The sequence below is a fragment of the Hemitrygon akajei genome, chromosome 1 (genome assembly GCF_048418815.1).
Source record: "Hemitrygon akajei chromosome 1, sHemAka1.3, whole genome shotgun sequence".
Classification (NCBI taxonomy): Eukaryota; Metazoa; Chordata; class Chondrichthyes; order Myliobatiformes; family Dasyatidae; genus Hemitrygon; species Hemitrygon akajei.
In genome coordinates, this window is record NC_133124.1 from 223,875,246 (window position 1) to 223,898,331 (window position 23,086).

At 44.8% G+C, this 23,086-nt stretch overlaps 1 protein-coding gene across 1 annotated transcript in view; it reads left to right on the plus strand.

Moving 5' to 3' along the window:
- Positions 1-23,086, plus strand: part of LOC140736168 (annexin A4-like) — a 145,194-nt gene that overhangs the window by 658 nt on the left and 121,450 nt on the right. The window lies entirely within an intron of this gene.

The window sequence follows — 23,086 nt, forward strand, 5'->3', positions numbered from 1 at the left end:
TATATTGTGTGGTTTTTTTTCTGGTTTCCTGAATTTTCCTGTTAAAGTTGGGATCAGATCGTCCCTGCATTTTAGAATGCTTTATGTAGAACAGTTCAAAACAGAGTAGAGGCATAGGCCTAAAACACAAACAAGAGAAAATCTGTAGATGCTGGAAATCCAAGCAACACACACAAAATGCTGGAGGAACTCAGCAGGCCAGGCAGCATCTGTGGAAAAGAATACAGTCGATGTTTCCCGGGGGGCGACCTTTCAGTAGGACTTGCAGTTAATTTTTCTGTCCAAGACCTTTTGGCAGTGTCCAGCTGAAGGACCTCAGCCCAAAACATTGACTGTACTCATTTTTCCATAGATGCTGCCTGGCCTGCTAAATTCTTGATTGTGTGCTGCAGAGACGCAAGCCTTGTGGTCTACCATGTGCTGGAATAACAAAACTAATCCCTTCTCCCTACACAATGTCCCTATTCCTCCATTTTCAAAGTTTGAAGTAAATTTGTTATCAAACTATGTATATACCAACTACCCTGAGATTCATTGTTGTGTGAGCATTCACAGTGGAACAAAGAAATACAAAAGAATCAATTTAAAAATTACACACACATTCATGTATACTCATCCACCTTCCTAGGAGCCACTTAATCCCTTCTATTGAATCTGCCTCTTCTACCACTATTGACAGTCTATTCCAAACACCCACCATTCTTGGGGGGAGGGTGAACCTGCCCTGCCTGTTTCCTTTGAACTTGCCACCTCTCACCTTAAATCATACTTTCTAGTGTAACACATTTCCACACTGGGGGAAAAAGATAACCGTCTATCTGCTCTATCTCTGCCTCTCACAATGTGGAGGAACAAAGGGTTCTTGAGGGTTTGTGTCCATAGATCCCTCAATGTTTCCACACAAGTTGATAGGATGGTTAAGAAGGTGAACGGTGTGTTGGCCTTCATTAGTCAGGGGATTGAGTTTAAGAACCGTGAGGTAATATTGCAGCTGTAGAAAACCTCATAATAGGAAGGATGTGGAACATTTAGAGATGGTGCAGATGAGATTTTCCAGGAGGCTGCCTGGATTAGAAGTCATATTTTGTGAGGATAGGTTGAGTGATATAGGGATTTTTGGAGCAAAGGAAAGAGGTGACTTGATGGAGGTGTACAAGAGGCAAAGATTGAGCAGATAGCCAGAGACTTTTTCTCAGGGTGGAAATAGTTAATGTGAGGGGGCATAATTTTAAGGTGAGTGGAGGAAGGTATGGGAGGAGGGGAATATCATCAATATGTTTTCTTTAAACAGAGAACAGTAGGTGCATCAAATGCCCTGCCAACTGTGGTGGCTGAGGCAGATACAGTAGGGACATTTAAGAGACACTTTGACAGGCACAACATGATGGGCCAAAGGACCTGTACTGTGCTGTAATGTTGTATGTAATCTTACACTCACTCCTCAGTCTCTATTGTTCCATAAAAACAACCCAAGTTTGTCCAAACTCTCCTTACAGCACATACCCTCTTACTCCAGGCAACATCCTGGTGAACTTCTGTGCTCACTCTGAAGTCTCAATATTATTACTATAATGGGGTGACCATAATTGAATGCAGTAGCCCAAACGTAGCCTGATCAGAACTTTGTAAAGTAGTACCTTCCTAACTCTATTAGGTGTCTATGTATCCCATAAGTGAGTGATGGTAAACTTGACTCTGATATCGGTGTGTATTATGGACTGAGAGCAGGAAGAGGGCAGGGAGAGGAGAAAGAATGGGAAGCACCAGCGAGTCATTCTGTAAGATGTTGTTTGCCTAGTGTCTCAGGACTGGGTGTTTCTGCACCCGCACCATTCCCCACCCCTAGCATTCCTTCTGTGCCTCCTGTCCCACACCACTCCCGCGGCATTCCATCCTCACCGTTCCCATCATCCTTTGCTCCCACCAGATTTATAAACTCACTAACTACATGTTAACAAATGCAGTACTTGCAGTACTGTGCACATTTCTTAGGCACCCTAGCTCTATCTATCTATCTATATATAAAAAAAATACAAACAAGAGACCACAACTCCTCTTATCAAATCATATTAAAAAAAATTGGAAATTTTATTATATAAAAGGAAAAAAAAACACTAAACTAAAACAAAAAAAAGAGAGATTGGGCAGTCCATTTGAGGATAAAATTAGAAGAAAAAGGAGGAGAGAAAACATCCTTCCAGTCACCTCCGAGCCTTCGCAGATGAGGTAAAACAGTATCTCAAATCACCATAAGAGGAGTATCTCTGAATGCACAATATGTCGAACCTTGATGTGGAATAGCTACAGCAACAGACGACCACAAACCTAAATTGTGTCCACTATTTAGGGTCCAGGATGTACCTAATGTGGCCACTGAAAAAAAAATCTTGAATGAAAATATAAATGGGTGGATTAGTAAGTTTGCAGATGATATGAAGTTTGGTGGCATTGTGATTAGTTAGATAATTGCCAGGAATATAGATAAATCGCAGATCTGGGTAAAGAAATAGCAGATGGAGTTGGATCCAGCCAAGTGTGAGTTATCCTTTGGGAGATCACCTGTAAAGGGACCGTACACTGTAAATAGCAGGACCTTAACAGCGGATAAAAGGTTATATGTGGGAGTGTCACCTTCTGTCAATTCCCATTCAACTCACTCACTATCCTGACTAGGAAAAGTATTTTGGATCCCAATTGTCCCTTGGTGTAAATATGGAACTGCTTGAAAAGCAGCATCATCAGGATTTCTTTGCCAGGTAAACATTACAACAATTTAAAAACTAAAAGCTTCCTGAAGGTGGTAAGAAATGTGAAATAAGTACTGGCCTTGCCAACAATGCCCAGGTCCCAGAACTAAAATTAAAAATTACTTTAAATATTTTTATTCAGTTAGTTGGGATGATAACTTCTGACTGTCCAAAATGTTATAAAACCATGATGGTTGATTTTGCTACAAGAATCTAAAAGCTCCTATCCTGTCAACTGACCATACTGCAATGTGATTGTTCAATTAGTGCAAATCATGGGATATAAACAAAGTACAGAGAATTCTGTGTGAATCACAGTAACATCTTGAATAACACTGAGGCTACCATCGTCTGAACAATTTATAAGGTCTGTTATTCATTGGCCAACATGTATTGACTGCAGTTCTCAGTTTGGGGTGCTGGTGTACTTGTACACAATTGTAAGGGCACAATGGGAGTCTCTTGTTGACCTTTGACTTTTGTACAGCTGCAATATTTTTATGTACAATGTTCAGAGAGGTGCATGGATATAAATAAGTGCATTTAAGAGGTTTGTCATGTGATTGTTTTAGAAATGAGGGGGTTTGTTTTGGTGTAGAAACAAACTAAGTGAAAAGACACTTAGGAAATGGTCAATTGTGCTTAATCTTTTGGCTGCCTTCCTCTACTACCTTTCTGCTCTCTGAAATTCCTGTGGTTTTTGGGACATGGGAGGAAATAGTAAGTACCCAGGAAGACCAATGTGGTCATGGATAACATGTGTGCTTCAAATGACTGCTGGAGTTCAGGAGTGAAATTATCACATTTAAAATGCGTGGAACAAAGAAATAAAAATCTCTTTTTTCCATTGAATGAAATGCCAGTCTGAACTGACAAGGTTTATGACTTGTGTTAATACCTTTTGGTGAGCAGTAGCAAAAATCACTGCTGTATGAGGAGAAGGGAAAAATGAACCATGCCATCAATTATCCAATGCTTTGTCCCTGTCTCTTGATGATCTTCCTGATCTCATGGTGAAAGATGTGGAGGTTTTAAACTAACTTGGCAGGAGGGTAGGAACCGGTATGAAGGAACTCAGGATAGGACGGTTGGTAAAAAAGTAAAGATAGCATGCAGGCAGATTGTCAGGAAGGGCAGGCAGGTGATGGGACTTAGTTACAGCCAACAGGCTGAGTATCAAATCATTAGGGATGCAAAATCAGAAAGGATAGCAAATACGGTACTCAAGGTGTTGTATCTAAATGCACATAGTATAAGAAATAAGATGGGTGATCTTGTTGCACTATTACATACTGCCAGGTATGATGTTGTGGTCATCATTGAATCGTGGCTGAAGGATAGTTGTAGTTGGGAGCTGAATGTCCAAGATTACTCATCCTTATATCGGAGGGATAGGAAGGTAGGCAGAGGGGGTGGTGTGGGCTCTACTGGTAAAGAATGGCATCAAATTAGTAGAAAGATGTGACATGGGATCGGAAAATGTTGAATCCTTGTGGATTGAGTAAAGAAACTGCAAGGGTAAAAGTACGTTGATGGCAGTTATATAGAGGACTCCCCTCAGTGGCGGGGAGGTGGACCATAGGTTACAACAGAAAATAGAATAAGCAAGTCAAAAGGGCAATGTTATGGTAGTCATGGGAGATTTTAACATGCAGGTCAACTGGGGAAAATCAGGTTGGTAATGGATCTCGAGAGTGAGTTTGTTGAATGCCTGAGAGATAGCTTTTTAAAGCAGTTTGTCATTAAGCGTATGAGAGGATCAGCTATACAGGTGTCCCCCACTTTACGAATGTTCGCTTCACGCCACTTCACTTTTACAAAAGACCTACATTAGTAATCTGTTTTCGGAGTACAAAGAGGATTTTCGCTTTTATGAAAATTTTTCCCCATATAAATTAATGGTTCTTCGCTTTATGCCATTTCGGCTTAAGAAAGGTTTCATAGGAACGCTCTACCTTTGTGGGGGGGGGGGGGGGGGAACGCCTGCACTGTTATGTAATGAACCGGAGGCGATAAGGGAGCTTAAGGGAAAAGAACCTTTAGGAACCAGTGATCACAATATGACTGTGTTCAACTTGAAATTTGACAGGGAGAAAGTAAAGTCTGATGAAGCAGTATTTCAGTGGAGTAAGGTAAATTACAGTGGTATGAGAGAGGAGTTGGCCAAAGTAAATTGGAAGGAGCTGCTGGCAGGGATGTCAGCAAAGCAGCAATGGCGCGTGTTTCTGGGGAAAACTGAGGAAGGGGCAGGACATGTGTATTCTAAAAGTTAAGAGATACTCAAATGGTAAAATAGTACAACCGTGGCTGACTTGGAAGTCAAAGCTATTGTAAAAGCAAAAGGGCATAGAACAAAGCAAAAATTAGTGGGGAAATAGAGGATTGGGAAGTTTTTAAAAACCTACAGAGAGCAACAAAAAAAATCATTAAAAGGGAAATGATGAAATATGAAAGTAAGCTAGCAAATAATATCAAAGTGGATAGTAAAATTTTTTTTCAAGTATGTTAAAAGTTAAAGAGAAATGAGAGTAGATATAGGACCACTAGAAGAAGACACTAACAGTATACTTGATGTTGTAGTCTGTGAAGGAAGTGGGTACAGTTACTGTTACGAGAGAGAGAGTGCTCAAAAAGATGAAAGACCTAAAGGTACAGAAGTCGCCCAGACCAGACGAACTGTACGCTAGAGTTCTGAAAGAGGTAGCATTAGAGATTATGGTGGCATTTGAAATTATCTTTCAAAAATATACTTGAACTCTGGCATGGTGCCAGAGGACTGGAAAATTGCAAATGTTACTCCACTTGGGCTCTTGAAGGCAGAAACAGGTGAATTTATTATGGGGAACAAGGAAATGGCAGATGAATTGAACAGGTACTTTGGATCTGTCTTCACTAGGGAAGACACAAACAATCTCCCAGATGTAATAGTGGCTAGAGGACCTAGGGTAACAGAGGAACTGAAGAAAATTCACATTAGGCAGAAAATGGTGTTGGATAGACTGATGGGACTGAAGGCTGATAAATCCCCAGGGTCTGATGGTCTGCATCCCAGGGTACTTAAGGAGGTGGCTCTAGAAATCGTGGACGCATTGATAATCATTTTCCAATGTTCTGTAGATTCAGGATCAGTTCCTGAGGATTGGAGGTTAGCTAATGTTATCCCACTTTTTAAGAAAGGAGGGAGAGAGAAAACCGGGAATTATAGACCAGTTAGCCTGACATCAGTGGTGGGGAAGATGCTGGAGTCAATTATAAAAGATGAAATAACAGCACATTTGGATAGCAGTAACAGGATTGGTCCAAGTCAGCGTGGATTTACGAAGGGGAAATCATGCTTGACTAATCTTCTGGAATTTTTTGAAGATGTAACTATTAAAATGGACAAGGGAGAGCCAGTGGATGTAGTGTACCTGGACTTTCAGAAAGCTTTTGATAAGGTCCCACATAGGAGATTAGTGGGCAAAATTAGAGCACATGGTATTGGAGGTAGGGTACTAACAGGGATAGAAAATTGGTTGGCAGACGGGAAACAAAGAGTAGGGATTAATGGGTCCTTTTCAGAATGGCAGGCAGTGACTAGTGGGGTACCGCAAGGCTTAGTGCTGGGACCACAGCTATTTACAATATGCATTAATGGTTTAAATGAAGGGATTAAAAGTAACATTAACAAATTTGCAGATGACACAAGCTGGGTGGCAGTGTGAAATATGAAGAGGATGTTAGGAGAATGCAGGGTGACTTGGACAGGTTGGGTGAGTGGGCAGATGCATGGCAGATGCAGTTTAATGTGGATAAATGTGAGGTTATCCACTTTGGTAAGAACAGGAAGGCAGATTACTATCTGAATGGTGTCAAGTTAGGAAAAGGGGAAGTACAATGAGATCTAGGTGTCCTTGTACATCAGTCACTGAAAGTCAGCATACAGGTACAGCAGGCAGTGAAGAAAGCTAATGGCATGTTGGCCTTCATAACAAGGGGAGTTGAGTATAGTATAGGAGCAAAGAGGTCCTTCTGCAGTTGTACAGGGCCCTGGTGAGACGACACCTGGAGTATTGTGTTCAGTTTTGGTCTCCAAATTTGAGGAAAGACATTCTTGCTATTGAGGGAGTACAGCGTATGTTGACGAGGTTAATTCCCGGGATGGCGGGACTGTCATATGTTGAAAGATTGGAGTGACTGGGCTTGTATACACTGGAATTTAGAAGGATGAGAGGGGATCTGATTGAAACATATAAGATTATTAAGGGAACAACACACACAAAATGCTGGTGGAACACTGCAGGCCAGGCAGCATCTATAAGGAGAAGCACTGTCAACGTTTCGGGCCGAGACCCTTCGTCGGGACTAACTGAAAGGAAAGATACTAAGAGATTTGAAAGTAGTGGGGGGAGAGGGAAATGCAAAATGATAGGAGAAGACCAGAGGGGTGGGATGAAGCTAAGAGCTGGAAAGGTGATTGGCGAAAGTGATACAGAGCTGGAGAAGGGAAAGGATCATGGGACGGGAGGCCTCGGGAGAAAGAAAGGGGGAGGGGAGCACCAGAGGGAGATGGAGAACAGGCAGAGTGATGGACAGAGAGAGAGAAAAAAAACAACTAAATATGTCAGGGATGGGGTAAGAAGGGAAGGAGGGGCATAAACTGAAGTTAGAGAAGTCAGTGTTCATGCCATTATACAGTCATTATACATGCCATTATACATTATACATATATACAGTCTTCCCAGCCGGTATATACACACCTGAGTGTGGCTTCATCTTGACAGTAGAGGAGGCCATGGATAGACGTATCAGAATGGGAATGGGACGTGGAATTAAAATGTGTGGCCACTGGGAGATCCTGCTTTCTCTGGCGGACCAAGCGTATGTGTTCAGCGAAACAGTCTCCCAGTCTGCGTTGGGTCTCACCAATATATAAAAGGCCACACCGGGAGCACCGGACGCAGTATACCACAGTAGCCGACTCACAGGTGAAGTGTCGCCTCACCTGGAAGGACTGTCTGGGGCCCTGAATGGTGGTTTTCAGAATGGGAATGGGACGTGGAATTAAAATGTATTATTAAGGGATTGGACATGCTAGAGGCAGGAAACATGTTTCTGATGTTGAGGGAGTCCAGAACCAGAGGCTACAGTTTAAGAATGAGGGGTAGGCTATTTAGAACAGAGCTGAGAAAAAACTTTTTCACCCAGAGAGTTGTGGATCTATGGAATGCTCTGCCTCAGAAGGCAGTGGAGGCAAATTCTCTGGATGCTTTCAAGAAAGAGTTAGATAGAGCTCTTAAAAATAGCGGAGTCAAGGGATATGGGGAGAAGGCAGGAACAGGATACTGATTGTGAATGATCAGCCATTGAATGGCAGTGCTGGCTCGAAGGGCCAAATGGCCTACTCCTGCACCTGTCGTCTATTGTCACCTTTTAAGAAAGGAGAAAGGCAGCAGGAAGGAAATTATAGACCAGTTAGTCTGACCTCAGTGGTTGGAAAGATGTTAGAGTCCATTATTAAGGATGAGGTGATGGAGTACTTGGTGACACAGGTCAAGGTAATACAACGTCAGAACGGTTTCCATCAGGGAAAATCCTGCCTGACGAACCTGTTGTAATTCTTTGAGGCGAATACAAGTAGGATAGATAAAGGGGATGCAGTGGATGTTGTAACTTTGAACTTTCAGAAAACCTTTGACAAGGTGCCACACATGAGGCTGCTTATCAATTTACAGCCCATGGTATTACAGGAAATTTGCTAACATGGTTAGAGCATTGGCTGATTGGTAGGAGGCAGCGAGTGGGAATAAAAGAATTCTTGCAACACGTAAAATGCTGGTGGAACACAGCAGGCCAGATAGCATCTATAGGAAGAAGTACAATCAACGTTTCAGGCCGAGACCCTTCGTCAGGAAGGGGAGATAGTGTAGTCGTGCACAATGCGCTACTAAAGAATCAGACGGAGGCAGAGAGAGCTGAACTCAGAGTGCCTTTACTGATTCAAAATCGTGTGCTTAAATCTCCCCTCCCATGAGCCCCTGCGACCCGCGGGGCGGACGTGACGTCAGACTGTCCCTGGAAGGTCCACCCCGAGCGGTTAGTTCCAAACGTGCTACCGCGTGTCTGCCCGCAGCTCCCAATGGCGGTTCAAGTCCCATGTGTGCGGGCCACCACCCCCCCCCCCCCCCCCCCGCCCCAGAAACGTCCATCGGGGGAGTGGAGTCCCTAGTCTGTGCGGCACGGTGCGGGTATCCTCACTGGTTGCTCAATGTCCAAGTGCGCCGGTTTGAGGCGGTCCACTGTAAAACTCTCTTCCCAGTCACCCACCTCCATGACACACGTGGTTCCGTTGTGCCGGATCACCTTGAATGGTCTCTCGTACAGCCGCTGTAGAGGTGACCCATGCATGCCCCTGCGAATAAAAAACATACTCAGTCTCGGAGGGTTTTAGGGGTGAAGGATGGCGTGGGACCATGCCCGGAGGTTGGGATCTGTGCCAGGGTCCTGTTCACCCTGTACACATCAGACTTCCAATATAACTCGGAGTCCTGCCATGTGCAGAAGTTCGCTGATGACACGGCCATAGTGGGGTGTGTCAGGAATGGACAGGAGGAGGAGTATAGGAAACTGATACAGGACTTTGTGATATGGTGCAACTCAAACTACCTGCGTCTCAATATCACCAAGACCAAGGAGATGGTGGTGGACTTTAGGAGATCTAGGCCTCATATGGAGCCAGTGATCATTAATGGAGAATGTGTGGAGCAGGTTAAGACCTACAAGTATCTGGGAGTACAGTTAGACGAGAAGCTAGACTGGACTGCCAACACAGATGCCTTGTGCAGGAAGGCACAGAGTCGACTGTACTTCCTAAGAAGGTTGGCGTCATTCAATGTCTGTAGTGAGATGCTGAAGATGTTCTATAGGTCAGTTGTGGAGAGCGCCCTCTTCTTTGTGGTGGCGTGTTGGGGAGGAAGCATTAAGAAGAGGGACGCCTCACGTCTTAATAAGCTGGTAAGGAAGGCGGGCTCTGTCGTGGGCAAAGTACTGGAGAGTTTAACATTGGTAGCTGAGCGAAGGGCGCTGAGTAGGCTACGGTCAATTATGGATAACTCTGAACATCCTCTACATAGCACCATCCAGAGACAGAGAAGCAGTTTCAGCGACAGGTTACTATCGATACAATGCTCCTCAGACAGGATGAAGAGGTCAATACTCCCCAATGCCATTAGGCTTTACAATTCTACCGCCAGGACTTAAGAACTTTTTAAAAGCTATTATTAATGCTTTTTGAGATAGTGATTTAGATGCATATCATATTTTTTACTGAGTTAAGTATTGTATGTAATTAGTTTTGCTACAACAAGTGTATGGGACATTGGAAAAAAAGTTGAATTTCCCCATGGGGATGAATAAAGTATCTATCTATCTATCTATCTATCTATCTACCTTGTCCCGCAGCCTCGTTAGCACCGCTGCTGGACTTTCTTCCGAACCTCAGGCCTCTGGTACAAACTCGCCTGGGACCGTCAGGGGGGCGTCGTAGACCAATTCCGCTGAGGAGGTGTCCAGGTCCTCCTTGGGGGCTGTGCGGATGCCCAGTAGGACCCAGGGAAGCTCATCTGTCCAGTTGGGGCCCCTGAGGCGCGCCATCCAGGCCGACTTGAGATGCCGGTGGAATCGCTCTACCAAACTGTTGGACTGGGGTTGGTACGCTGTGGTGTGATGCAGCTGGGTGCCCAGGAGCTGCGCTAGTGCTGTCCACGAACCAGATGTGAACTGTGCCCCTCTGTCGGATGTGATGTCCATTGGGAGGCCGAACCTGGCGATCCAGTTTGCAATGAGTGTACTGGCGCAGGAGTTAGTGGAAGTGTCTGCGAGCGGTACGGCTTCCAGCCATCTGGTGAACCTGTCTACCATGGTAAAGATATACCTGGCGCCCCGGTAGACGATGTCCACGTGGATGTATTGGAACCTCCTGTGCGTCGGCTGGAACTGCTGGAGGGGAGCCTTCACGTGTCGCTGAACTTTGGCGGTCTGGCAGTGTACGCAGGTCTTGGCCCAGTGTCTGACCTGTTTGTGCAACCTGTGCCAGACGAATCTGTCCGCTACCAGCTTGATGGATGGACGGGTGGGCCAGGTCGTGCAGCGTGTTGAACACCTGGCAGCTCCATGCTGCTGGTACCACGGGTTGGGGTTTGCCAGTCGACACGTCACACAGGAGTCAATCTGCTGCCGGGCCGATGGAGACGTCCTCCAACTGGAGCCCTAAAACGGCAGTGCGGTAAGCCGGGATCTTGGTGTCCGACTGTTTGCTTCTGCCAGTGTTGTGTAGTCTTCCTGAGGACGATATGCCTCTGAGTGGAGGCAGATGATGTTCTTCCCTGCGATGTGGCGGATGTCTGTGGTGAATTCTGAAATAAAGGACAGATGCCTCTGCTGCCAAGCCGACCATGGGTCCGATACCTTGGCCAGTGCGAAGGTGAGGGGCTTGTGGGCCATATACACGGTGAACTCCCTTCCATCGAGGAAGTACCGGAAATGCCGGAGAGCCAGGTAGAGCGCTAGCAACTCTCTCGAAAGCGCTGTACCTCACCTCTGGTGGCCGTAGGTGCTGGCTGAAGAAAGCGAGTGGTTGCCACTGGTCCTTGACGAGCTGCTCTAGGACTCCGCCGACTGCCATGTCGGAAGCATCGACTGTGAGCGCCGTAGGTACATTGACTCTTGGGTGCACTAGGAGGGCTGCCTTTGCCAGCGCCTCCTTGGTCTGTTCGAATGCCTCCGTGGACTCCGCGTCCCATGCCACTTCTTTGGCCTTGCCGGCCATCAGGCTGAACAAGGGTCTCATGATGCGGGCCGCTGCCGGCACGAACTGATGATAAAAGTTGACCATCCTTACGAACTCCTGCAGGCCCTTAACCGTGCTGGGCTTGGGGAACTGGCGGATGGCCTGGATCTTGTCCGGTAGGGAAACTGCACCATGTCGGTTGACTCTGTGGCACAAGAAGTCGATCTCTGTCAGCCTGAACTGGCACTTCGCCGGATTGATTGCCAGTCCGTGGTCGCTCAGGCATTGGCAGAGCTGGCGCAAATGTGCCACGTGCTCTTGGTGCGAACTGCTGGCCACCAGGATATCGTCCAAGTAAATGAAAACGAAATCCAGGCCACGTTCCACCGAGTCCATGAGCCTTTGGAGAGTTTGGGCTGCATTCTTGAGACTGAAAGGCATCTTCAGGAATTCGAACAAGCTGAACGGGGTGATGAGAGCTGTATTGGGCACGTCGTCAGGGTGCACTGGGATCTGATGGTATCCCCTTACCAGGTTGATTTTCGAGAAAATGGTTGCTCCATGCAGGTTCGCTGTGAAGTCCTGGATGTGGGGTACCGGGTATCTGTCAGCGGTTGTGGCATTGTTGAGCCTTCTGTCATCTCCGCAGGGCTTCCATCCTCCTGCGGACTTGGGCACCATGTGCAGCAGGGATGCCTGTGGGCTGTCTGAGCGATGTATGATTCCCATCTCTTCCATCTTACGGAACTCCTTCTTGGCGAGGTGGAGCTTGTCGGGTGGGTACCTGCGAGCTCGGGCGTGCAGTGGAGGTCCTTGCATGGGGTTGTGGTACTGCACGCCGTGCTTGGGGTCAGCCCTGGAGAACCGCGGGGTGACTATGGAGAGGAATTCCGCCAACACCCTGGCAAATTTTTTACCCGAGAGGGTCACGGAATCCAGGTGGAGGGATGGTAGCTTGGCTTTTTCAAGCTAGAAAGTCTGGAACGTCTCGGTGTGGACCAAACGCTGGCCTTTTAGGTCGAACAGGAGGCAATTGGCTCATAGGAAATCTGCCCCTAGTAGTGGCTGTGACACCGCTGCCAACATGAAAGTCCAAGTGAACCAATGGCAGTTTGAGTCCCGTGTGTGCGGGCCACCACAATAGTAAGAGATTTGAAAGTAGGAGGGGGACGGGGTGATCCGAAATGACAGGAGAAGACAGGAGGGGGAGGGAGGAAGCTAAGAGCTGGAAAGTTGATTGGCAAAAGGGATACACAGCTGGAGAAGGGAAAGGATCATGGGACGGGAGACCTAGGGAGAAAGAAAGGGGGAGGGGAGCACCAGAGGGAGATGGAGAGCAGGTAAGGATTGTGAGAGGGAAAGAGAGGAAAGAAGGAGAAAAAGGGGGAATAATAAGGGATGGGGTAAGAAGGGGAGAAGGGGCATTAACGGAAGTTAGAGAAATCAATGTTCATGCCATCGGGTTGGAGGCTACCCAGAAGGAATATAAGGTGTTGTTCTTCCAACCTGAGTGTGACTTCATCTTGACTGTAGAGGAGGCCATTGATAGACATAACAGAATGGGAATGGGATGTAGAATTAAAATATGTGGCCGCTGGGAGATTCTGCTTTCTCTGGCGGATGGAGCGTAGAGTCCTTTTCTGGTTGGCTGCCAGTGACTGGTGGGGTTCTGCAGGGGTCGGTATTGGGACCACTTCTTTTTATACTGTATACAGATGATGGAATAGATGGCTTAGTTGCCGGATTTGCAGATGATACAAAGATTGATGGAGGGGCAGGTAGTATTGACGAAACAGGTAGGATACAGAAGTACTTAGACAGATTAGGAGAAAGGGCAAGAAAGTGGCAAATGAAATACAATGTTGGAAAATGCATGGTTATGCACTTTGGTAGTAGAAATAAATGTGCAAATTATTTTCTAAACAGGGAGAAAATCCAGGAATCTGAGATGCAGAGGGACTTGGGAGTCCTTGTGCAGAACACCCTGAAGGTTAACTTGTAGCTTAAGTTGGTGGTGAGGAAGGCAAATACCATGTTAGCATTCATTTCAAGAGGTCTAGAATATAAGAGTAAGGATGTGATGTGATGCTGAGACTTTATAGGTTACTGGTGAGGCCTCACCTGAGTATTGTGAACAGTTTTGGGCCCCTCATCTTAGAAAAGATATGATGGCATTGGAGAGGGTCCAGAGGAGGTTCACAAGGAAGATTCTGGGAATGAAAGGGTTATCATACGAAGAATGTTTGATGGCTCTGGTTCTGTACTTGCTGGAATTCAGAATGATGAGGGGGGATCTCATTGAAACCTTTGAATGTTGAAAGGCCTAGGGAAAGGATGTTTCCCATGTTGGGAGAGTCTAGGACAAGCGGGCACAGCCTCAGGATAGAGGGGCGCTCTTTCAGAACAGAGGTGCGGAGAAATTTCTTTAGCCAAAGGATGGTGAATTTGTCGAATCTGTTGCGACACGCAGCTGTGAGGCCAGGTCGTTGGGTGTATTTAAGGCAGAGATTGATAGGTTCTTGATTGGACATGGCATCAAAGGTTACAGGGAGAAGGCCGGGAACTGGGGTTGAGGAGGAGATAGAAAAAAAGGATCAGCCATGTTTGAATGGCAGAGCAGACTCAAGGGGCCAGATGGTGTAATTCTGCTTCTACGTAATATGGTCTAAAAGCTGCGAACCATGAGTTGAGGATAAAAGGATGTGAAAAAAGAGATTAGGGGAGCTAGGGTTTTACTTTTTGGAGAGAAAGAGGATGAGAGGAGACATGATAGAGGTATTCAAGATATTAAGAGGAATAGATAGAGTGGACAGCCAGCGCCTCTTCCCCAGGGCATCACTGCTCAATACAAGAGGACATGGTTTTAAGGTAAAGAGTGGGAAGTTCAAAGGGGATATTAGAGGAAGGTTTTTTACTTGGAGTGGTTGGTGTGTGGAATGCACTGCCTGAGTCTGTGGTGGAGGCAGATACACTAGTGAAATTTAAGAGTCTATTGAAAAGGTATATGGAGGAATTTAAGGTGAGGGGTTATATGGGAGGCAAGATTTAAGGGTTGGCACAACATTGAGGGCTGAAGGGCCTGTACTGTGCTGTATTGTTCTATGTTCTATGTAATAAAGAGATGAATATAAGACATCCTGCAGATGTTCGAAATCCAGAGCAACACCCACAAAATGGGCACCACCGTATCATAGCGATTAACATAAAGCTAATACAGCTTGGGGAATTCTGGACTTCAGAGTTCAATTCCAGTACCGTCTATAAAGAGTCTCTGTACATTTTCCCTGTGGAATGCATGGGTTTTCTCCGGGTTCGGTTTCCTCCCACAGTCCAAAGATGTACCGGGTAGATTAATTGGTCATTGTAAAGTGTCTTGTGATTAAGCTAGGGTTAATCAGGGTTGTGGAGTTGTTGGGGGAAGTGTGGATTGAAGGGTCTACCTAATCTGTGCTGTATTGATAAATAAAATGATTAATTAATTAAACTTCTGGAGAAACAAGCAGGTCAGACAGCATCGATGGAAATGAACAGTCAATGTTCTGGGCCAAGACCCTTATTCAGGGTAGAATTAAAAGAAAGTAACTTTTTTTTTAATGAGTATACTGGTGAAATTAATAGGATAATAAATTCCCTTAGTCCCAATAACAAAAGTGTTAAGTGGTGATTTCAGAGATGAGAGAGACAACAATGGCAGATGCTAGAGTCTGAAGCAACAGTCTGCTTGAGGAACTCATTGAGTTGAGATGTGACTGTTTCGGGTTAAATTTTGACAGTTCCTTTCCACCCTCAGATGCTGCTCAACCTGCTGAATTCCACCTAATTGTTACTATAGTTATATACTATAATGAGTTCGTTTTGATCTTTCAGAATTTTAATTGTTCTGATTTATAAAGCACCAAACATTCTAGGAAGCAGAGAGGGAAAAAGGCCAAATTATAGACTAGTCACTCTAACATTAGTTGTTAGGGAACAAAGTACTAGTGTATATTCTCATGGTGGGAGGACATGGAATATTGTGGCTGTGTTTTGGCAGAATCGCCACTAATATGAAATGGGGTTGGACGGATGTGTAATGAGCACAGTGATCAGGAGGACAGCAATTGCATTTACATAATAAAATATATTTTTTAAAAGCGTCACACAAAATTGGGACCTGTAGGTCTGAGGGCAATACAAGAAGGATTGGTTAATGTACAGCAAACACCAAGTTAGCAGATTGGTTCCAATGAACTTCAGTCTATGTAAATAACTTGGATGGGAAAAGGTTCCAAATTTGCTTATGCAAAGGTAGTTGCAAAATATACCAGGGTTAAAGGGCATATTAGAACATTGAACAATGAGGCACCACACGGGGCCATTCACCCCACTGTGTCTCTGCTGACTATGATGGTTATCTAAACTAATCAAAAATGCCTGATATGGTCTGTATCCCTGCATTTCATGTCTGTCTATATGTCATTTTAAAAAGTCACTATGATAGCTACTTCCACCACCTCCTTAAGCAGTGCTATGTAGGCACCTGCCCCTCTTTTTTAAAAAAAAACAAACCTTGTCCTGCAAATTTCTTTAAGCTTTCATTAAACTTGCACTTCTTTTTGCACTATTCAGAATGTATTTCAATCTTTGCACGATTCTGCTGTTTTGCACTCATCATAGTCATGTTCTATTTATTCTCTGTATTGTTTTCTCTGTCAACTTCATGTTTAAAAAAAGTTTTTAATTACAGGCTGGTTTATTTAACAATAAGCTAACCTTTTGCCTCAAGTCTATGATATTCTGACACTTAGTCCCTGGAGAAAGCAGCACTGACTGAGGGACTGGAACCTGGGTCAGTAAGAGGAGGTATCAAGCGGAAGATAGAAGATATATCAACGCTGAAATGTGGACAAGCAAGGCTGGTTATTGAACATGGTGTTGCTTGGTGCACAAACTGTTATAGATAAACTTAGAGCCAGGATTAGTATATGGAACTGATTTAGCTGAGAGAAGGGCAGGACTGGAAGCTGAACATCCCAGTACAGAAAGGTTTGTAAAAGAACTGGAGAAGAGGGGCAGGGTTGCACTGTCCATCAGGGAGAATGTTTCAGCTGTAGTTAGAGGACAAACTAGAGGGTTCATTCACTACAGCACATGGAATCCATGGAGAATTGGTTGATTGGATTCAGAATTGGCTTGGCTGAGGAGACTGAGGATAGTGGAGGAAGGTTATTATTTCTGACAGGAGGGCCTACCAGTGGTGCTACTCAAGAATCAGCTCTTCTACAAACATTACTATCAGGTTCAAAACATCTCAATTCTTGGCTGTTGAGCTGCCAGTTCTTGCCTTCTCTCAACCAAGTCTCTGTAATGGCTACAGCATCATGGTTCCTATTACTAATCCTGGCTTTATTCGCTGTATTTGTAATAACTGGCATCTCTACAGTGGTCTGGCCTCCAATTGCAGGGGCTGGACCACTTTACCTTCTGAATACCACTAATGCTGATTCACACACATCGGCTGCTGCAGGCAGCCCCTGCCCGCCATGATTTATCATAGGTGAAGTAAATGGGGAAGAAGGTAAAAGATGGAATATAATGTGAGAAGATTGATTTTGGTTGGGAGAACATATCAAAAATTGCATACTGTCTTTTAAAATATTAGGGTTTGTAATACCTTTGTCCAGAAATCAGATTAAAGTGCAGATGGAGAAAGTATTCAGGATGGTGAAATGCACATAAGTCCTGTGCAATACAATCGGAGTATATAAGAAAGCAGGGCACTGGGTTTGCATATGGCTTCAGTGAGACCAAGGCTAGAGTACTGGGTGTTCTGTGGTCTCCCCTAAAATGTAATGTATCTGCTCACAAGGAATGTATAACCATATAACAATCACAGCACGGAAACAGGCCATTCCGGCCCTCCTAGTCCGTGCCGAACTCTTAATCTCACCTAGTCCCACCTACCCGCACTCAGCCCATAACCCTCCACTCCTTTCCTGTCCATATACCTATCCAATTTTACCTTAAATGACACAACTGAACTGGCCTCTACTACTTCTACAGGAAGCTCATTCCACACAGCTATCACTCTCTGAGTAAAGAAATACCCCCTCGTGTTTCCCTTAAACTTTTGCCCCCTAACTCTCAAATCATGTCCTCTCGTTTGAATCTCCCCTACTCTCAATGGAAACAGCCTATTCACGTCAACTCTATCTATCCCTCTCAACATTTTAAATACCTCGATCAAATCCCCCCTCAACCTTCTACGCTCCAATGAATAGAGACCTAACTTGTTCAACCTTTCTCTGTAACTTAAGTGCTGAAACCCAGGTAACATCCTAGTAAATCGTCTCTGCACTCTCTCTAATTTATTGATATCTTTCCCATAATTCAGTGACCAGAACTGTACACAATATTCCAAATTTGGCCTTACCAATGCCTTGTACAATTTTAACATTACATCCCAACTTCTGTACTCAATGCTCTGATTTATAAAGGCCAGCGTTCCAAAAGCCTTCTTCACCACCCTATCTACATGAGACTCCACCTTCAGGGAACTATGCACTGTTATTCCTAGATCTCTCTGTTCCACTGCATTCCTCAATGCCCTACCATTTACCCTGTATGTTCTATTTGGATTATTCCTGCCAAAATGTAGAACCTCACATTTCTCAGCATTAAACTCCATCTGCAACATTCAGCCCATTGTTCTAACTGGCATAAATCTCCCTGCAAGCTTTGAAAACCCACCTCATTATCCACAACACCTCCTACCTTAGTATCATCAGCATACTTACTAATCCAATTTACCACCCCATCATCCAGATCATTTATGTATATTACAAACAACATTGGACCTAAAACAGATCCCTGAGGCACCCCGCTAGTCACCGGCCTCCATCCCGATAAACAATTATCCACCACTACTCTCTGGCATCTCCCATCTAGCCACTGTTGAATCCATTTTATTACTCCAGCATTAATACCTAACGACTGAACCTTCTTAACTAACCTTCCATGTGGAACTTTGTCAAAGGCCTTGCTGAAGTCCATATAGACTACATCCACTGCCTTACCCTCGTCAACATTCCTCGTAACTACTTCAAAAAATTCAATAAGGTTTGTCAAACATGACCTTCCACGCACAAATCCATGCTGGCTACTCCTAATCAGATCCTGTCCAGCCAGATAATTATAAATACTATCTCTAAGAATACTTTCCATTAATTTACCCACCACTGATGTCAAACTGACAGGTCTATAATTGCCAGGCTTACTTCTAGAACCCTTTTTAAACAATGGAACCACATGAGCAATACGCCAATCCTCCGGCACAATCCCCGTTTCTAATGACATCTGAAAGATCTCCGTCAGAGCTCCTGCTATCTCTACACAAACTTCCCTCAAGGTCCTGGGGAATATCCGGTCAGGACCCGGAGGTTTATCCACTTTTAAATTTCTTAAAAGCGCCAGTACTTCCACCTCTTTAATTGTCATAGGTTCCATAACTTCCTTACTTGTTTGCCACACCTTACACCATTCAATATCCTTCTCCTTAGTGAATACCGAAGAGAAGAAATCGTTCAAAATCTCTCCCATCTCCCTCGGCTCCACACATCCCACAATGTAATCTAAGGTTTTTCTCTAGGTTTCTTGGTGTGTGGAAGTTCTGCCTGGGATAGGCAAAAATGCCTATTGGAATGCCTATGCCTGGGGCAATTTTGCTTTTAGAAGGGTGTTCTTACATAGAAAGTGCAGAAAAAAATGACAAAGTTGCTGTCAGGATTTGAGAGACTGAGTTGTAGGGAGAGGTTGGACAGACAAGGACTTTATGGAACATAGGAGATTGTGGAAGTAAACTTGGACAAATTTGAAGCCATGAATTTTTGGTAGTTGAACCAGGATAGGGCTTGCACAGAAAATGACAGAGCTCTGTGGAATGTTGTACACCAGAGAAACTTGAGTAGATATGGCAAAGATTACAAATGACATACTTGGGCCAAAAGCTCTAATTCTGGGACATGTAGCTCGATAATTCTGAGTTGTTGAGTGGAAATATCCTCTACTTTGAGACTTTTAAAACCTGGGGTCCAGGTCTCAGAATAACAGTTTGTCAACTGAGACCCGAGATGAAGAGGAATTTATTTAGCTATTAGTTATTGACCCAGATGGCTGATTTCTTGGTGATTGAGTATATGTGAGGCTTGAGTGAATAGGTTTCTCATTCCAGGGAAATTGAATATGGAGATGGAGTTGAAATTGAAATGAAAATCAATTACCGTAGATTCTGGATTATAAGCCGCTACTTTTTTCCCACATTTTGAACAGCTTTGAACTCTGCGGCCTTTAATCCAGAGCGGCTAATACATGGTTTTTTTTCATGCCGCCTCGTAAACATTTTGCCTCGTAACAGTAGACCAATAAAATTGATGAGTAGTTCACAGAGGTCCAATGAAATTGTACGATAAATCAAGCGCACTTTCACAATTAAATTATTGTAAATCAGTCATTTGTACTCACCCTCATCAACATGGAAAACACTCGAAGAAAAGCATTGTGCTGCCTTTATGGCAGTTACTTAGTTTATAATATTTTCGCTTAGTAATTCATTTGTTAGTTAAAGTTAGAAGTGTTTTAACTATATTTGTTTTCTGTACTACATCCCGGGATGCTATGACGTCACACCCGGTTTCGCCGCGTCTTGTGGGATACCGGTTTGCGATAAACGGGAAGGTGGGGGCATTACGCGAGCTCATCAGACCCGAGCACATCAGACCCGAGCACATTAGACCCGATCGCGTTACGCGAGCTCATCAGACCCGAGCACATCAGACCCGAGCACATTAGACCCGATTAGACCCGATCGCGTTACGCGAGCTCATCAGACCCGAGCACATCAGACCCGAGCACATCAGACCCGATTAGACCCGATCGCGTTACGCGAGCTCATCAGACCCGAGCACATTAGACCCGATTAGACCCGATCGCGTTACGCGAGCTCATCAGACCCGAGCACATTAGACCCGATTAGACCCGATCGCGTTACGCGAGCTCATCAGACCCGAGCACATTAGACCCGATTAGACCCGATCGCGTTACGCGAGCTCATCAGACCCGAGCACATTAGACCCGATTAGACCCGATCGCGTTACGCGAGCTCATCAGACCCGAGCACATTAGACCCGATTAGACCCGATCGCGTTACGCGAGCTCATCAGACCCGAGCACATTAGACCCGATTAGACCCGATCGCGTTACGCGAGCTCATCAGACCCGAGCACATTAGACCCGATTAGACCCGATCGCGTTACGCGAGCTCATCAGACCCGAGCACATCAGACCCGAGCACATTAGACCCGATTAGACCCGATCGCGTTACACGAGCTCATCAGACCCGAGCACATTAGACCCGATTAGACCCGATCGCGTTACGCGAGCTCATCAGACCCGAGCACATCAGACCCGAGCACATTAGACCCGATTAGACCCGATCGCGTTACGCGAGCTCATCAGACCCGAGCACATCAGACCCGAGCACATTAGACCCGATTAGACCCGATCGCGTTACGCGAGCTCATCAGACCCGAGCTCATCAGACCCGAGCACATTAGACCCGATTAGACCCGATCGCGTTACGCGAGCTCATCAGACCCGAGCACATCAGACCCGAGCACATTAGACCCGATTAGACCCGATCGCGTTACGCGAGCTCATCAGACCCGAGCACATCAGACCCGAGCACATTAGACCCGATTAGACCCGATCGCGTTACGCGAGCTCATCAGACCCGATTAGACCCGATCGCGTTACGCGAGCTCATTAGACCCGAGCGAAAACGCTGCTTTTAAGTTAAAGGCGATCAATAACTTTTCCTGGTAGGCTGCAGTATATATATTTTTACCAGTCGCTAGGAGATATTGGAATGTTGTTCGTGCTGTTCAGTAAAAAAGTATATGCAACGTAATTTGTGTTACCGATACGTATGTATATTTAAAAGTAGCCATATTACAGGCACGGTTCGAAAAAAAGCATTTGCAATATATATTTGTTTGTTACCATATGGATTTAATTAAAAGTTAAAAAATCCTCACGTGTAATATCTTTCTGTGTAAATATCTCATATTACAACGTGGGACACCTGCGGCCGAAAATCCGGTGCGGCCTAAAATCCGGTGCGGCCTGTACAAGTAAAAAATTGATTTTATTTCTAAAATTAGAGCCAGCGGCTTTTAATCAGGTGCGCTCTGTAGTCCGGAATCTACGGTACAAACTTTTGGAACAAGCTTGGAGCTAACTGTTAGAATTCTTGAATCTATTGTTGACAGAGCACGGATCCTGGAGAATTTGACCTTAATGTAGACAATAGTAGCTTTGTGGACCGGTGACTAATTCAGTATTTAGAGTGAAGTCCGCTGAGCTTAGAAGTACATGACATTGACTTGAGTGCATTATCTAGCCTAACCATTACTACAGGGTGAGAAAGAGTTGGCCTTATTTTTACAGGTGAACCATCGGGATAAAGGAAATGTAAAACCTGCTCTCATGTGGGTTTGTAGTGGAGGGTTTTTTTCAATGATTTCCTGCAATAACTGAATATGTGGTTTCCTTAATTTTTATTGTTGAAGTGTTGATGGTCACTCTGTAGCACTCCTGAGGTGTATTAGGTAATGATTTTTGGGGGTGGGGGTTCATTACTACCACTTGCAATTTACCAAGTTCCCTATTTTGAAATCCCAGAAATAGTTTTTTTTTAAAATGCAGAAGTGATTTTTGGATAAACTATTTCCATTTCTCTTGTGGATTTTTGACTGTTACATCTGCAGATGTTCAGCACTACAGGATGGTAAATGTATTTTTCCACAGATGCTACCTGGCCTGCTGAGTTCCTCCAGCATTTTGTGTGTTGCTCTGATTTCCAGCATCAGGAGATTTTCTCATTTCCATCTAGTTATAAGCCTTTTGAGATAGAATCTCCCAGAGATGCATAACCAATAAAGTGTAATTTCATACCAGCCTTAAAAAAAACACTGAAATCAGAAAGAGGTTTTAAAGACAATAAAGAAATCAGGACAAACCAGTTTGAAATGTGGGTGGAGAAGTGAAGTCTTGTCTGGGCTAGTGTAAAGTATTGCATTTTAGTAGATCAGCACCTCAAAAGTGGGAACAGAAATGAGTAGGGTGAGTAAATAGGGTTCAGACTGCTTGTTTGTCTTTATAGAATGAAGGGACTTGGGTTAGGAGGGATGATTTAAAAAAAGCAAAGATAGTGTGGCGTGTGGCCTAGTGGATAAGGCATCGTTCTAGTGATCTGAAAGTCACTGGTTCGAGCCTCAGCTGAGGCAGCCTGTTGTGTCCTTGAGCAAGGCACTTAACAACACATTGCTCTGCGATGACCTGGTGCCAAGCTGCTTGGGTCCTAGTGCCCTTCCCTTGGATAACATTGGTGGCATGGAGAGGGGAAGGCTTGCAGCATTAACAACTGCTGGTCTAATGGGAGGTGTTAATATCAACAATATAAGATATGCAGACAAAAACACCCTAATAGCAAGAGCTGCGGACGACCTATAAATCCTCCTAGACAAAGTAGTTCAAA